At 48.5% G+C, this 16,314-nt stretch overlaps 1 long non-coding RNA gene across 2 annotated transcripts; it reads right to left on the minus strand.

Annotated features, from left to right (window-relative positions):
* Positions 1 to 2,675: 2,675 nt before the first annotated feature.
* LOC116085678 lies at positions 2,676 to 13,135 on the minus strand. Of its 2 annotated transcripts, none has more exons than XR_004116689.1 (3): positions 13,033 to 13,135; positions 9,586 to 9,750; positions 2,676 to 3,765 (listed from the first exon to the last, which is right to left on the minus strand). It is a non-coding gene; the product is annotated as an uncharacterized LOC116085678 (long non-coding RNA). The 2 variants fall into 2 exon arrangements; XR_004116688.1 differs by having other exon boundaries at positions 9,586 to 11,677; positions 12,389 to 13,109.
* Between the last annotated feature and the right edge of the window lie 3,179 nt (positions 13,136 to 16,314).

The raw sequence follows: 16,314 nt of genomic DNA on the forward strand, positions 1-16,314 counted from the left end.
TGAACTGCAGCCTGAGGATGAGGCTGTGTATTACTGCGCCGTGGGGCTCCGGAGCCAGGAAAAGGAGAGGAGGATGGAGAGGGAGTGGGAAGGACAAAAGTAGCGTACCGAATCTGGATCTTAGGCTCTGGAGACAGAGGCTCACACCCTGAAGTGAGTTTGCTTTGCTCTGCTAGTCTGGTGTGGAAAGGAGGGGTAGAACACGGGGCCTCGCGGAGCCAAGAAGATGGAGCTCTCCAGCTTTTCCTTGTATTGCAGTGTTGCTATGAGCCCCATTGGAGGCTGGATTGTAGAATTAAAGCTGTTTTTTACTGAGTTTGGTTTGGCTAGTTTGTGATCTCAGAATCAGTTTAAGAACTGCCTAGGTCAAGGGTCATGCTCAGTTTGGCCAGGTACCCATCTCTGAGGCAGAGCATTTGTCTGAGCCCTATTGTTATGATCATGGGGCAAATGGATGACAAAAGGATGACAAAATCATCTCGGAGGGGACCTTCTTGCAAAGGACAGGGTCTCCTGCTGTCATCTCCACAGTCACAGAGTAAAGGAGCCCAGCAAACACCATCACTGGGCCTCTGCTTTGGGGGAGAGCAGGTGCCAAGTGACAGGTGTAGAGCAGGTTCCCCTCATTGTTACTAGTGATGTTTTGGGATGGACAGACCTTTGTCATATGCATTGTGGGTGTGGCCTCTGCTATCTGATGTAGTACACAGCACATGCTCCCCAGTGTGAGTGGTGACAGCCCCAGATGGCTCCAGATAACAGTGAAGGTCCCAGGGTAAGCAAGATGCACATACTTTCTGTGCAGGGGAGTAATGGGCCAGCCAGCATTTTCTCAAAGGCTGGATGCTACCAGCCTTGGCTTTGTGGACCGTCCTGACTCTGTTGAAACACCCAGTTCTGTCTTTAGAGCAAAGAAGCAGCCGTAGACGATGGGCGAGTGACCTGTGAGGCTGTTATTAAAGCTAACTTAAAAGAGAGGCCAGGCAGGGCAGGATGTGGTCCTCACCACAAAAGGCTAACCTTGCTTGGGAGGAGTGCCACAGCTCCTGCCTGGGTTCCAGCGATCCCTGCTTGGGGTCGCATCAAGGGTCTTCACAGCTTTTCTTGACTGATGTCTTCGAGCCACAGCCTGAGGACAGACCTTGAAATATGAGACATGTGGTCCACTAAGGCCACACTAGGGGTGGACGAGATTACAGAGTCCTGACCACAGCTTGGTGCCTGGAAATCTAGGGGTGCAGTCCAGAATGTGCCCCGAGAGAGCCTGTATGTGAGGCATCTGTTCTGCATGGATGTGCTTTACCTAAGGGAGGTGCCAGGCAAAAATGGTGTCCTTTGTGGCTTCAATCTTCATTGAGAACATCTATCTACCACTGCTAAATGATAGGGGTCCCCTCCTGAGAGGAGGACACATGTCACTGTCATTCTTGCTTCCTCTGACCCAGGACTCTTTTTTTTTTTGGTTTTTGGTTTTTCATACAGGGTTTCTCTGTGTAGTCCTGGCTGTCCTGGAACTCACTCTGTAGACCAGGCTGGCCTCAAACTCAGAAATCTGCCCGCCTCTGCCTCCCAAACACCAGGATTAAAGGTGTGTGCCACCACTGCCCAGCTGACCCAGGGTTCTTATTTACAAGACAGTGGTCCCAGTGCGGCCTGTATAGGTCAGACGACATTTCTCTTCTTCACCATATGAGCCTGAGGGATGGAACTCGGGCCCAGAGACTTGGCAGTAAACACTGTTCCCACTGAGCTGAGCCGTCTTGACTGCCTAACTCTGACTAATCTATGTGAAATCCTGAATATAAGCTCAGCCGTCACGGGTGTGGTCTGTTCTTCCTCTCTGTCAGTTTTCTCACCCAGCCACCACTGGACCTCCTGCCTCTCACCCTGCTTGTCCTGACTTTCATCTATCACATGCCTTCACCTAGACTTGCCTTCACTCCACCTCTGCCTGCTTCCTTTGTTCTAAGCATGTGGGCTGGCCACATCTGTAGCTTCCATTTTCTAGTGGCTACATAAAAAAATGTAATTATTCGCTTAGTTCATGAGTGTTTTGCCTACAGGTATGTCCAGGCACCAACCACATTCATGCCTGGTACCCCCGAAGGCCAGAAGAGGGCCTCAGATTCCCTGGGACTCCAGTGACAGATGGTTATGAGCCACCAAGTGTGTGCTGGGAATTGAACCTGGGTACTCTGGAGGAGTGGGCAGTGCTGTTTACCCACCGAGCCATCCCTTCACACCCACTAGTGCAGAGATTTTCAATCTATGGATCACAGCCCCCTTGGGATCACATATCAGATATCCTGCATACCAGATATTTACATTATGATTCATAACAGTAGCAAAATTCAACTTATGAAGTAGCAATGAAATAATTTTATGGCTGGGGTCAACACAGCATGAGGAACCGTATTAAAGGATTGCAGCTTTAGGAAGGTTGATAACCATTGGACCAGTGGTTACATTTTTTTTTTAAAGAGGTGACTAGACATGTTGGCATGAATCTATAGTCTCAGCTATTTGTTAGCTTGAGGCAGGAGGATTGATTGAGTCAGGAGTTTTTGGTCTGGGCAGCAAAGAGGGACTTTTCATCTCTAAAAATAGTTTCAGAAGAGTAAAAAGAAGCAGGTGAAATGATTTCTAATGATGTATTTTATATAACACAACATATCTTCAGTATAACCATTTTAATAATCATTATTACAGGCATGTATGAGCATTGGTTTTTCTTTGCTGCTCTGCCTTTGAAATCCAACATGTATTTTACAGCTGTGGCTTATCTCCACTGAGACCCGCATAACTGCATATGGTGTATGAAAAGAGCCCAGACTGAAGGGACAGAAGTCAGGTTCTCCACCATCCAGCCTTTGGACACTGGCCAGATCCTGGGCGGAAAGTCCTGCTTCTTGTCCCTTTCACCTGGATGGTCCATCTCTGCCGTATTCAGCTAACTGCCATTGATCAGGTGCCTGGTTTGCCTGGTGGCCTCCAAGCCTTCACTCAAGCTGTTTATACTGGAGGACTTCCTGTTCCTGGGTTGTATCCTTCTGTCTGCACTGATGCTGAGCTCTACAGCCATCTCCTCCCACCCCCTCATCGGGCATCCGTTTCCTGGCCACTCTGCGGTTGTTACCTCCCTCCAGTGGGCAGACGGCTGTTTTCCTAATTATAGTCAGCACCTGCCTCGAAGCTCTCACTTTATTTTATTTTTTTTAGCAAGACTCTTACAAATTCCCAGCTGGGTGGATCATCTGTGTGTGATAAACTCTCTAGGAGCTGAGAGTCAGGTGAGCGAGGGACTGAGCGATGAATGCAAGACAATGAGTCCTTGTCTACTGTTAGCTCTCATTAGATGCTGGGGTCTCTGTGATTCCCTGAGACTGGGGAGAAGCCGCTCAGAAGTTCTTTCACATCTGTGACTGGCCACGCTCTCTGTCTCTGTACATCTGTCTCTCCATTGTTCTTTCTGTCCATCGTTCTCCTCTGTCACATTACCCTCCTCTGCAGTCTGATAGTTGAAACAAGTGACTGTGTCCTGTAACCAAGAGTGGCCTGGAGAAGGAGAGCTTGAAGGAGACAACTGCAGGAAGGAATGTGGGGAACTTCTGAGCAGGAGAGCTGGTGGAGAGGGCGGGTTCCCAGAGGGTCAGGACCTACTCACTACGCGGTACTACACAGACTCAGGAACCAAGAGGACTCGTGGCAGTCATGAAAAGCAGGGCTGTGGGGTTCTAAGAACTGTGATCTGTGTTCCAAATTCAACTGAAAACAGAACCAAATTATTTTGAGAATATATAGGCAGAGGGAAAACTGAAACCGAATCTCCAGGTACAAGATATATGCATAACATAAACACTGCAGCAGACATTGGACGCCAGAGTCTCCAGCAACTAAAAGTCCCCAGGCAGGTAGGAGTGTTCACAACTCAGTGTGAATTCCAGGCAGCTCCTCTTCAAAGTCTGTAGAGGGCCATTGTTTTAGCCCCGCAGGTGGCCGCCTTTAAGGGCAGGCTGCCAGTCTCTGGCTGAGCTGAAGGGGGCGGGGGCGGGCAATACAAATGAGCTTGGATGTGTTGCCAGGGACTCAAACATTCCCACCTGAGAAGGATCCTGAGACCCTGGGAGAGGGAGGGGATCTCAGGAGCTCCCAGGGGTCTTACAGTGTGGCCCTTAGAATAAAAGAGTCTAAAAAGCCAGGGTAGTCATAACTTGTGTTGCAGTGTGAGCTAGGGGAGAGGCCTAGGTGGAAGATTAAAGGCGTGCACCACCACTGCCTGGTGGAAGCTTCTTTTTGATGGATGTTCACTGTCCCACCCCTTTGCTCATCATGTAGTGGAGAAAGGATATACATTCATTTTACCATTCTTTCACCAAGCACTTTCTTCATTCTTCTTTCACTTATTAACTAGAGAAAGTGCTATAAAGAACCTCCTAGGGCTGGGATGATGGCTCACTGGCTAAAGCCTTTTCTATAAAGCATGGGAACCTGAATTCAAATCCCCAGAGCCCATGTAAAAGGGTGCAAGTAGCAAACATCTGTAATGCCAGAGCTCCTGCAGGAGCTGGGAGCTCCAGGCAGGGGAGTCTAGGAAGTTCTCAGGCCAGCTAGCCTGGCATCGGAGGCAGCAAGCAAGCAAGAGATCTTGTCTCAAACAAGATGAAAGGCTAACCCCTGACGTTGACCTCTGACCTCCACAGGCATCCAGTGGCACGCGCATGCCCACACTCACTCGTACAAATGAGCGTGTGCACACACACGTAGATACACACATAATACACACACATACCATAAACACACAAAGAAAAAAAAATAAAGAACTGCCTCCATACTGAGAACATGCTGCACCCCAGCTCTGAGAACGAGGCAGGAATCCTAGACCTACCCAGTCTCAATGAAAACACAACAAACACCTCAAAAGCCTCCACTTTACTGATAACTTGACCACTTTGAGGGACTATTTGAATAGTAAAGGCAGGGTAAGTATTGGACTATCTTCCCGTTCATTTATCAACTATAGTGAGTATATAAACCGAGGATAACTGCTCCAAGATATGGTTGAGGGGAAGGTTTTTATTGTAGAAATGAGGGAGAGAGCAGCCAGAGGCCTCTGGAAGAGTCCAGAGCAGAGCGCGAAAGTAGTAGACTGAAACTGGTCAGCAGATTGGACCAAGCTATGGCAAGAGAGAAAGAGAGAGTGGGCAAGAGAGACCAAGAGAGGGACAGAGGGAAGGGGCCAAGACAGGAAGACAGGGAGAGAGCACAGCCGAAATAACTGGGTTAGAAGGGAACGAGAAGCCCGGGAGCTGGCGAAGTTGAGGGTGGGGGGCGGGGTGATAAGCAATGAGAGGAGCCACACATACTTGAGGCTCTGAGTGAGCCTGAAGCCAACATGCGCTTTGGCAGGCTACCCGCGGGCGCCACAGATAGCCATTTGTTCTAACTGAGATAGGGAATGGAGTCATTTTCCTTTCCTTAGCAACAGACTTGAGAGAAAAGTAAAAATAGATACATCCCGTGTTTCTCTTAAAGTGAAAGAACCCTGCGTTTGTACATTAGTAAAAACGAAGTCACCCCGACCGCATGAACAGATTAGGTGGAAAAGTCAAACGTGCAGGTTCTCATTGGCTGTGACGCTCAACAGCTCTGGGGAAGCCAAGGAGTTTAGCGCCCTCTCCTGGTCAGCTGTAGAACAGCTCCATACAGCACGTCGAGAACAAAGACGCTCTGCGTAGAATTCTTTAGAGGTGCCAAGAGTGAATTCTTTCTAAAGAAATTTCTAAAGGGAAATTGGAATGCCCTGAGCGTTTTAGTTCCCGATGACAGGGAGGAACAATATGTGAGCAGCTTCTTAGAAACATGAAAACAACCATCTCTTAATCAAAAGTAGCAGAGGGAAAACATGTATCATATTGTTCAGAAATATAAATATATACAGATGAGCATGTCCCCGACTTATGAGATGTCACACGTACAAGAGGAAGCACAGTGGTATCTCCAGAAACAGCCATTGTAGTTGTTAGATTTCAGAATATGGCAACATCATTGCTAACACTAGAGAAAGTTCCAGTAATTCACATAGTCCTCCTATCCCCAGCTCTCTGGTGCCTACACCCATTTGCTCAAAGACCTGCAGGAGATGCACACACACATGTACACACATATGTGTAAACACAGATCCATTTATGTGGGTGTGCTAGAACGTGTATGTTATGTTCAGAAGTTCAGAGACGGTCCCTCCATCCCCTGCCTCAGCAAGACCCCAAACCTACACCAGGCAGGCTTAGAGATGTTTGTGTGTTTGTTTACATTATGATGTGGAAAGCCACACACATTGTGGAAACTATACTTTGAAGTTTTAGTTTTAACGTTTCCATTGTGTGGCTTGAACCTCTTGAAATTCGGAAGAACTGTGAATTGTAGCTCCCAGCCAATCTTACAATCACGAAGGAGACATACTAGTACTGCAGAGTATGGTGCTGCGACTAGGCAGAGAGATGAAATCCATTTTGTATCTACAACTTATCAGAATGTAGCCACTCCATTCACTGCAAAAAAAAAAAAAAAATGCAGAATATCTGCAAGTATTTTGTCAAAACTCAGGTTCTGTTGAATCATAGGGTCAGCACATGATGGAAGTCGTAAGCATTGGTAAAGAGGTCAGCTCAGGAGCTTTGGAAAATTCCACCAGACCCCTTCTCTCCTGGAAGAGAGAAGTCATAGAGGACATAGGCATCCCCTCTCCTCTGGAAGGGAGGGGCTTAATTACATTCCTCAGACCACAGGGAGGGGGAATGACCATAGGCCACCCATGGGTTGGGTAGGAGAGGCCCAGAGCATGTTGACACATCCACAGCCATTGGCCACCTACAGACAAGGGATGTCCTTGCCACCTCATTCCCTAAAGACCGATTCGGTTTAAAAGCCACACTGTTCTGCCAATCACATTGTGCCTAGTGGCTGCAGCTCTGAAAACTGTATAAAAACTTGCCAAATGGGCTGTGCAGGGTCGTTCTCTCTCGTTTGTGTGGAGGGCCAGGCCAGCATGCTGGAACAATAAAATTCCTCTTGCTTTTGCATCAATTCCTTACTCTACATTATTCACCAAAGGGTCTCCAGTAAGTTAAGGCTCTCCAGAGTCTTATATTGGAAATCGCTGAGCAGTGACTAAAACTTTTAATTTTTCCAAACCTTATTTTTAATGATGGCTCTTAAACACTTTAACTTCCCCTTTAGCTCACCACACAGGTAATGGGAAAGAAAGGATATGTGGAACACAGGCCTGTTTAGAAAGGTTCTTTGGGGGCAACTCTCGTCTGTGTTGTCTGGAAATGGGCAGTTCAGTTCACAGGTTAGCAGCGGCAGCTTGATCCACTCACAAACATTTCATGGAGACACCAGTAGCACAGTCGGTAGGGTTAGCAATATTGGTGACACAACCTAGCAGAGACAACCAGGCCTCAGCACTCGACACAAGTCAGCCGGAGGGAACAGGAGGAACACCAGGAAGAGTGAAGCAAAGAACAGAGAAGCCAAGCGGGTGAGACCCACACGTGTTGCACAGCTAGCTCTCTAAGCAAGTCTAGCTCTGTCTCCATCACTGCCCCTCACGCTCTGTCTATACTTTCCAGACATCACATGTCCTCCATGGGTCTTGGCTCAGCACATGCCTTAACTTAGCATGTGTCCCTGTCTCAGCTGACATCACTCTGCCAACCAGCCCGATCATCTGTAAGTGGCAAGAAACTGCAGCACACCACCAGAAGAGTTTTTGGTACATTTCTCTCTGTGGAGTCCTGACAAATACAGTTCAACTACACTAATTGGAGGCAGCCCAATACACACATGTTGTTAGCAAAGAATCCTTCATCATGTATCCTTTCACATGCTTGCTTGAGCAGAACATCCTTTCACCTATGTCTGCTTCAGCTAAATGTTCCTTCACATGTTTGCTCCAACAAAACACCATCCAACTGACTTCCAAAGAACCCTTATGTTTCCACTTCAAGTGACTAACTCCTACAGTGCAGCTCACACATGAAACACACACAACAAGGGGCCACTAAAGGGCAGAGCCCACACTCTCCAGACACAGAATTCTGTTCACCTGCTCTTGGAAGTCCCTTGCAAACCATCCCTAATGTAGCAACTGTTAACCATGGTTAACATTCTGCCCAGAACCACATTTAAACCGACGGCCACAAGATAACTACTGCATTAGCACAGTTGAAGGACATTGTTGACCACAGAGAAGACAGGACTCATGGACTCCAGTGCCAGACACACCTCACGCTCCCAGTGGTCCTTGCTGTTCCTGTCTAGCCACCTTGACAGCATCTCTGGCATGTGTTAAGACTGTTGGTCCCAAACTCTATGCTTTGTTCACAGATGGAGGGATCCTGTCCTAGATACTCCAGTTAGTGCAGGATCTGTGCCCTCTTCAGGTTCCCATTACGGTTCTCTGCCTCATGTAGCTTGTCCTCTCAAGTTTCTCATAAATGTTCTCCTCAACTGTGATCTCCCTCGAGCGTGTGAAAGTTCTGTCCTCGCCCTGTCCAATGTACTAGGTCACACCTGTGCATATACCTGCCCAACTCCAACACGGGGACAGGGAACAGGAGGGTGGGATCCCAGTGACCTGGCCCTCCATCTCCCTCTGCCTGAATGTGATGATAGCGTGCTTGCAGGGGTCTTCCTATCCCCTATGTCTATTTCCTGCTTGCCTTTCTCTGGACCTAGATGTTGACTTTTTTTTTTTTTTGGTTTTTCGAGACAGGGTTTCTCTATGTAGCCTGGCTGTCCTGGAACTCACTCTGTAGTCCAGGCTGGCCTTGAACTCAGAAATCCGCCTGCCTCTGCCTCCCAAGTGCTGGGATTATAGGCGTGCGCCATCACTGCCCGGCTCAGATGTTGATTTTATTTCAACACCCCAGGACTTCACAGAGTACATGCACCCAGGAAACACCCATTGATGTGTGACCCTATTCAGTAGTCAGTTCTTCTACAAGGCAAGCCCCAGAGCAGAGAGTTCTGTCTTCCTCATCTTTAGACTCTAGAAGTCTGGGCTATCTAGTGTGGCCATTGCATGAATGTGCTTTAGTAATTAATGTGCTTCATTAAGCAATTGTATGTCCAATTAATCAAACTCAAATTAAAATCTTATCCTTGGCCATGCTTGCTCCATCTCAAAGGTCCCAAAGAACAACATTCCACTGACAATTAAGAACACCTTCTCTGCTTGGGGCACCTGTGGTGTTTCCGACACAGTTTCTCTATGGCTAGCTTCCCTAGCTCGCCTACTGCGAAGTATGTCTGTCACAGTGGAACATCAGGGTGGTCTGACTGGAGTTGGAGCTGTAATGAGCCAATGGAGATGAGGAAGCGAGGCTGCACAGGGCTTGCTTTGGCTTCTCTCCCTCATCAGAAGGTTTGCAGCTGCTCAAAGTATCTTGTTAAAGACCTCTGACTGGACAGACCTGGAGAGAGTTGTGAATCAGAGAGAGTCCCAAAGAAGAAGCCAGGGGCTGGGAGGGCCACTGATCCTAACTGGTGCAGGTAGAGAAATATCAGTCAGTATTGACTTACTGTTTGTGGGTGTGAGCCTAAAAAGGGGCTTCATGGAGCACCTCAACTCCAAGATGAGAAAGAAGACTCTCAGGCAAATAGTAGTCTCTAGTAAGGGACCAGCAGAAGACAGTGTCAACAGCAGTCAGCCCCTTCCCAAAGAGCTTCCACGACTGAGTATTAAACCTGGAAGAAAAGAGGGATGTATTTGGAGAATGTGCTTGTCATCTGCATAGTCCAATAGCCTACTAGTAAGAGGTCTGTGCCTCTGGCACTAGGAGTGCTGGCTGTATGGCTATTGCCATTGCTCTGCATTTAAAGATGGTTTTCCCACCTTTGCTACAGCAAACATCAAATCCTTGAATTGTGTTGGTAGCATCACCTGGGAACTCTGCACAGGAGATGTGCAACTAAGATTTGGGGTCTTGACGACCCATGAGAGGAATCTGGTAGGACAGGATTCGATCCTGGGAACCTGCTGACAGCTTCCCTTGCATATGCCAAGTGGGGGTGGATAGCTGACTCTCCCTCTTTCCGATTTTAACCCTTCTGGGTTACAGGGCACTGCTAGGTCAATGCCGTCTATGATATCGGTGAATTGTCGAGCATTGTTTGAACTCACAGAAGAGCTGGCTTTGGAAGTCAAGGAGATGCCCCCATTTCAGACTCAAGCATGTCTGCCTCAAATTGCCTTCCAAAGTCCTTTGTCTGGGCCCTGTCTGTGTCACTGACCTCCCTAACTCCGTGACAGGAAGGACCTCTGTCAGCAGAGACAGCAGAACAGCCTCCAAAAAAACACACTGTGTCCTTCAGAACAGCAAGAAGGCAGACTATGTCCAACAGAGGCCACTACTGTTTATCCCATGATAGAAAAATACCTGCGGTGGAAGAGAGAGGTGGAAGCCCTGCCACAGGAAGCCCAGTCACGAGATAAAGTTCAATCAGGAATGCCAGTTGATGCCTCGACTTCACAAATTGGCTCCCCCTGGGTGTTTTGAGCATTCTGTCCACTCCCTGTTTTGTATCTTTTCCTTTGGTTCACTATGTATTCGATAAACTTATTCTTGGGGTTACATAGAACTGAAGAGATAAGACGGTCTGGTCTCCCTTGAGATTGCCACGTGTGACCCCAGAATCATAGTGCAAAAAGGAAGAAGCTTGTCCTGAGCTCATGTCAGACTCTACCACTCACCCAACATTATCTCAACTTGCTTATGTGTCCATCTTGCCCAGAACCCCCATGGGCAGGATCCTGAAGGTGTGGGAAGGGGCTGCTGGGCTCATTGGATTGAGTCCCTGGCTTTACCTCCTGGACTTTGCCAGACCCGAGGGAATTTCAGGAAGCAGGGATAGGTTGTTTCTGGTCCTCTGAGACCGATTGACATGGATAATGGGCTCTTGAGTTCCGATACATTCAGACACGCCTCCCTTCCAGTCCACCTGGGGAACAGTGCGAACCCCAGTTAGGTCCTGACTACCACTCAGAAGGTGACTTTTTCAAACAGTGAAGGAAGAGCAACCACCTGCATATAATTTGCCTCTACCTCGACCCTTGGCCTCCTTCGCACTTTCATGAGTCTCCTCAGAAAGCTCTCACCCTCGCAGCTAAGGTCCCTGGGACCTCGCTGACTAAAAAGGTCTCCCTCCAGAGCCTTCTCCTTAGGCGTTCCCATTACTGAATAATGAGGCTGAGCAATCCTGAGGAACAGTTAGGCTTCCCCACTGCTTCCCTGTGCTGGTCTCTGGGTGGCTTCTAGCAGGCTGAACTCCTAGGTGCTGCAGATAACACCTTCAGGGGGTAGGTTTCCAGGGTCTTGCCCAGTGCAATGGTTAGAAATGCCCAGGCTGGGTGGTGAGGATGTGGCATTGGTTCTCTTAGCAATTACCCATTCTTGAGCACATCTACTGGGGCATTTCCAATATGTCCATGCACTGTGCCAGGTTCTGGAGATAGACTCTTAACAAATATTTTCTGTTCTAAAAATGTGAGCTGCATAGTCCATAACTCAAAATCCCAGGACAGAAGAAAAGATGAAAAAGTGAACAGGCCGAGGGAGCCTGTTGGTCACATTCACGAGCTGACTTCTAACAGTGACAGGAACCTCTGGAGGATCTGTAGACCAAGACACAATATCAAAGGGTGAGAAGTATTTAGCCAGGCATGGTGGCACACATCTTTAGTCCTGGCAGAAAGAGAGGCAGAGGCAGAGACAGAGGCAAAGGCAGAGAGGAAGAGAGACACAGAGGCACAGAGGAAGAGACACAAAGGCAGAGGTGCAGCTATATCTCTTAGTTGAAGGCCAGTGAGTTTGTCAACATCTTTATACTCAGTATTATTTTTCCAACTGTTGACTCAGTTAGCAGGGCTCTTGTCCATAATTTCCTAGAGAGTGGATGCTTTTACTTTGCATGTTGGTCCAGTGGATTTCTGTTTTAATTTGCTACTCTCTTGGTGTGATAATCACCAAGACACACAGTTAGCTGGCCTTCTATCAAATTAAGAAAATGACTTGCCAGGGCATGGTGATGCATGCCTTTAATCCCAGCACTCAGGAGGCAGAGGCAGGCTCTATGAACTGTGAATTGGATGCTGTGAGTTTGAGGCCAGCCTGCTCTACAGAGTGAGTTCCAGGACAGTCAAGGCTACACAGAGATATCCTGTCTCAGAAAACTAGACAGAAGGAAGGAAGGAAAAAGGAAGGAAGGAAGGAAGGATAGAAGAAAGGAAGGATGGAAAGAAAGGAAAAGAAAGAAAAGGGAAGGAAATGAAAGAAAAGAAAAGAAAAGAAAAAAGAAAAGAAAAGGAAAGAAGAAAATGACTCACAGATACGGTCATTCTTCAGGTGTCATTTCCTCTTTCCAGGTGATTGTAGGTTCATGTCAAATTGACAACTGAGGTAAAAGATCCAAGACTTATGGAAGAATGTTCAAGAGTTTCCAAAGCAGAACAACCTGACTCCATTGGCCACTGAGTGCCTATAAATGAGAATGTCCAACAAAAACTGTGCTTTGTCTTGCAGCTGACAGCCGTCTCCAGGCCGAAGACTGGGTGTACTCTGGCACCACCCACTGGCCATTCTTGGATTGCAGGCTCTTAAACAAAGGAGTTTTTCCACTTCTGATCATGCATTTAGGTTTGAAAGTGATTACGTGATTTCTTATGGATTATTTCAGGCGACAACTGGAGAATCATTAATCCTCTTTGTGTCTCTGGCATCTCTGTTAGCTTTCCAACACTATGACAAAATACTTGAGATCAAGTTGAAGGAGTAAGCCGTGGCTCAAGATGTGAGGGAACTGTTTCAGTGCCTACTACCCAAGGATAGGAGCAGAGATGCTCCATCTTCCTTAGCAGCTGGGAAATAGGGAGGGGCAAGCGAGGGCAAAGGACGGGGGACAAGATATCGCTTCCAAGGACGCATCCCCAGGGACTCACTCCAACTAGGTCCACCTCCTAATTTCTAGTACCTTCCACGGACGGGTTTATCCATTGTTTGGGGTCGACACACTGGAGACCAAGTACCTGAACTGTTTAGATGCAGTTAGCCACGCCCTCGCGCTAACCACATCCCACACCCAGCCACGCCCCCGCAACCAGCCACGCCTCTGCAGTTAGCCACGCCCCAGAAGTCCGCCACACTCCTACAGCCAGCCACGCCTCCACAGCCAGCCACGCCTCCGCAACCTGCCAAGCCTCTGCAGTCAGCTCCGCCCCAGCTGTCTTCTGATTATTTTTCCCATTACTCTCATGGAGGCTGTCTCACAGATGCCTTTCAGCTGTTTCACTGGGCAGTTCTCTGAACAACCGTACGCTATACATTGTTATTGCCCCCATTTTACAGATAGAGCATTGAGGCTCTGAGGTAACTGAGCGATGAACCAAACCTGTCCAGTGTGCGCCCTCTGCAGGTCATCATCTAAACTTAGAGGGTCTTTCCTCTCCCTGACCTCGCTGGGGGGAAGCCATCCAAGAGCAAGAAAGACCTCCTTGAGGGTCTGTTGAGTATACAGTCTGGTGCTCTTAAACTACCTTTGAGTCTCTGGTCTTGGGCCTTGTGGACACTTCTTAAGGGCCTCTCTCCCTCTTCTGCCCATCAGAAGTTAACAGTTTTGGCTGGATTCTGTGGCATCCTAGTTAGACAAGGGGGCAGGGGTGGGGGAGATAGATGGGGTGGTGGACTGTCAAGAGCTACAGTTCCCAGCCTGGTGTGCTCCACCGTGGGGCCCTATGCCCTTGAGCACATCAGAGGAAGATGAAGACCGCGGATCAGTTCTGGAATGACACTTCAGCCAGCGAGCTAGACCACCAGCTCACCACAGCGACAGGACTCACCGTGTGAAGGGGGCCATGGGCAGGGTTCTGAATGGGACTCAGGGCAAGGTCTATAGTTGGGACAGAGAACTGGGTCACTTCTGGGCCTTCCTTCTGTCTCCTACATTACCTTAGCCAGATGAAGCGTTCAAGTGACAGCGACTTCCCTTCCTACCTGTGACTATATAGAATCTCTGGACTACAAACTCCCAGGCAGGCCGCTCTGCTCCATGGCAGCCATGCTCAGCAGGTGAGTTCACGGCCAGTTCAGAACTTGCTTGGAGAGTCTGGCCCAGTTTGCCCATCCACACACACACCGTTCTGTACATTCATTCTCCTGCCAATACAACCATTCCCCTGCTTATCTGTCAGTGTCTCTAGCCAGCTGACAGCCAGTCAGCCCTCCTCAGTTCTTGGACGTCCACCCATCCTTCTTTCCATGTATCCACGCACAAGCCGTACATTCATCTACTTACCCACTCGTTCGTTCACTCACCCATTTTCTACTCCATCTGTGGTGTGGCACTTTCTCATCCAGATGTAACATGGTGTCATTTTGTTGTTGTTTTGTTTTGTTTTTTCGAGATATGGTTTCTCTGTATAGCCCTGGCTGTCCTGGAACTCACTCGGTAGACCAGGCTGGCCTTGAACTCAGAGATCCACCTGCCTCTGCCTCCCAAGTGCTGGGATTAAAGGTGTGTGCCACCACCGCCCAGCTACATGATGTCATTTTGAGGCAAAAATTAGCTTGGCCCAATAGCCTTGGCTACTAATGATCAAAGCATTATAGCAACAGCCGTGTCTATTGTAAATGTAATAGAGCTACTGACATTTCCTGGTAGATGAGAGGAGGAAGCGGGGAGTCCCTCACCTGGGCTTCAAGCTGTTATATCCTCCAGGCCTACCTTGCAGGTGCAAGAAATCTTGGGAGATATCAGTTTACACAGAAAAATGAAAGGTCAGCTGTGAGGGACAGCAAGGTGCAGCTCCCATGAGGTCATTATCCATGATAGGGTAGGACTTTGTGTGATGCTGTTGGGGAAGGTGGCCAGTTCTGTGAGTGACCTCCTACTCGTGTAGGAGAATGTGGGTCTCCACCCTCTCATGGATCGTTGGTGGATATTGTCCATAAGGGCAGTGGGAGCAGAGATGACTAGCGGGAGTGCGTGTTGGGGGGTGTTCTGCGCTCCTTGCTGTCCAGCAGCAATGGTGACAGAACATCGAGACTTCTTCTCTCAACGGTTTACTCAGGAAATTTCTTTTCTGGTTTACAGCCTTTTCTGGTTCCTAGGGGTCACAGCTCTCCTAGGTTCTTAAGTGTTACAGCTCTTCTAGATGTCACGGCTCTTCTTGGTGTTGCTGCTTCTTCTTCTTCCTAGGTGCTGCAGGTTTGCTTGCTTCTGTGGAGTGGCGTGGCTGCTCTTGCTTCTGTGGAGTGGGGCCCTGACTGTCTAGAGAGAGCTCCTTATATACCCAAGCTTGAGCTCTCAAGTCCTCCTGGATTGGTTCTCTGCAATTGCCTCATTAGCATGCACCCGCTGGGAGACACCTAATTTGCATGAGCCAGTTCGGGAGGGGTTGACACATGAGCAGTGGAACTGGTTTACTGCTACAGTGTATCGGTAACAGGTGCCATCTTGGATCTTATCATCCAAGCGGCTGCCTACAGGGGGAAGAAGTCCTGTGAGTACAGACGGTAAATGACCACACCAGGACCAACTGTCAAGAGATGAACCAACTTAATGTGATTTGGGGCTTATAAAGTTTTGGAGGACCGAGGGTAGGAATGTCCAGGATGGGCAGAGGTCATTGGCTGGGGGCTTAGGGCACCAAAATGCCTCTTAGCATGGGGAAGCATTTCAGGATCTCAGGTGCAGCTGAACAGGCTTTATCAGGAGAAAAGGAGATCGATCCTGTAATCTAATTGAGGCCACAGGACATTCTGCAGGTAGAGGTGTATGTGGGGGCTTAGAATTCCTCAGATAAGGTCAGGCATAGAAGGAGAAGCCCCACTAATGAAGGGAATCCCCCAATCCATGCTGAGCCCTAGAAGGCGATCCAGTCAATGGTAGGCTTCGACCTTAACCACAGAATTTCACAAGAAAGTATAGGAAGCTCATGAGTTTGCCAGGCTGGGCTTTGGCAGAGTCATGCTTTGGTCTGTCATTTCTACCCGGTCTGGGGTGAATAGGCTTTTGTTCACATATCCTCTAGAGAATGTTAACAGATTGGCCCAACATGGGGCACAACAGACACGGTGGTGAGTGGGAGAGAAGGCACACAGTGAAGGCTGGACCTTGGAGGCAAATCCTAGAGCTCCGAGTGTCATAGGGAATCCCAACATGGTGGTTCTTCCCCTGTGGTGGTGTGGTGGGTGGTGTGGTCGGTGGGTGGTGTGGTGGTATGGTAGTGTAGTGGTGTGGAGGTATGGTGGTGTG

Source organism: Mastomys coucha, unplaced genomic scaffold (assembly GCF_008632895.1).
Source record: "Mastomys coucha isolate ucsf_1 unplaced genomic scaffold, UCSF_Mcou_1 pScaffold12, whole genome shotgun sequence".
NCBI classification, from domain to species: Eukaryota; Metazoa; Chordata; class Mammalia; order Rodentia; family Muridae; genus Mastomys; species Mastomys coucha.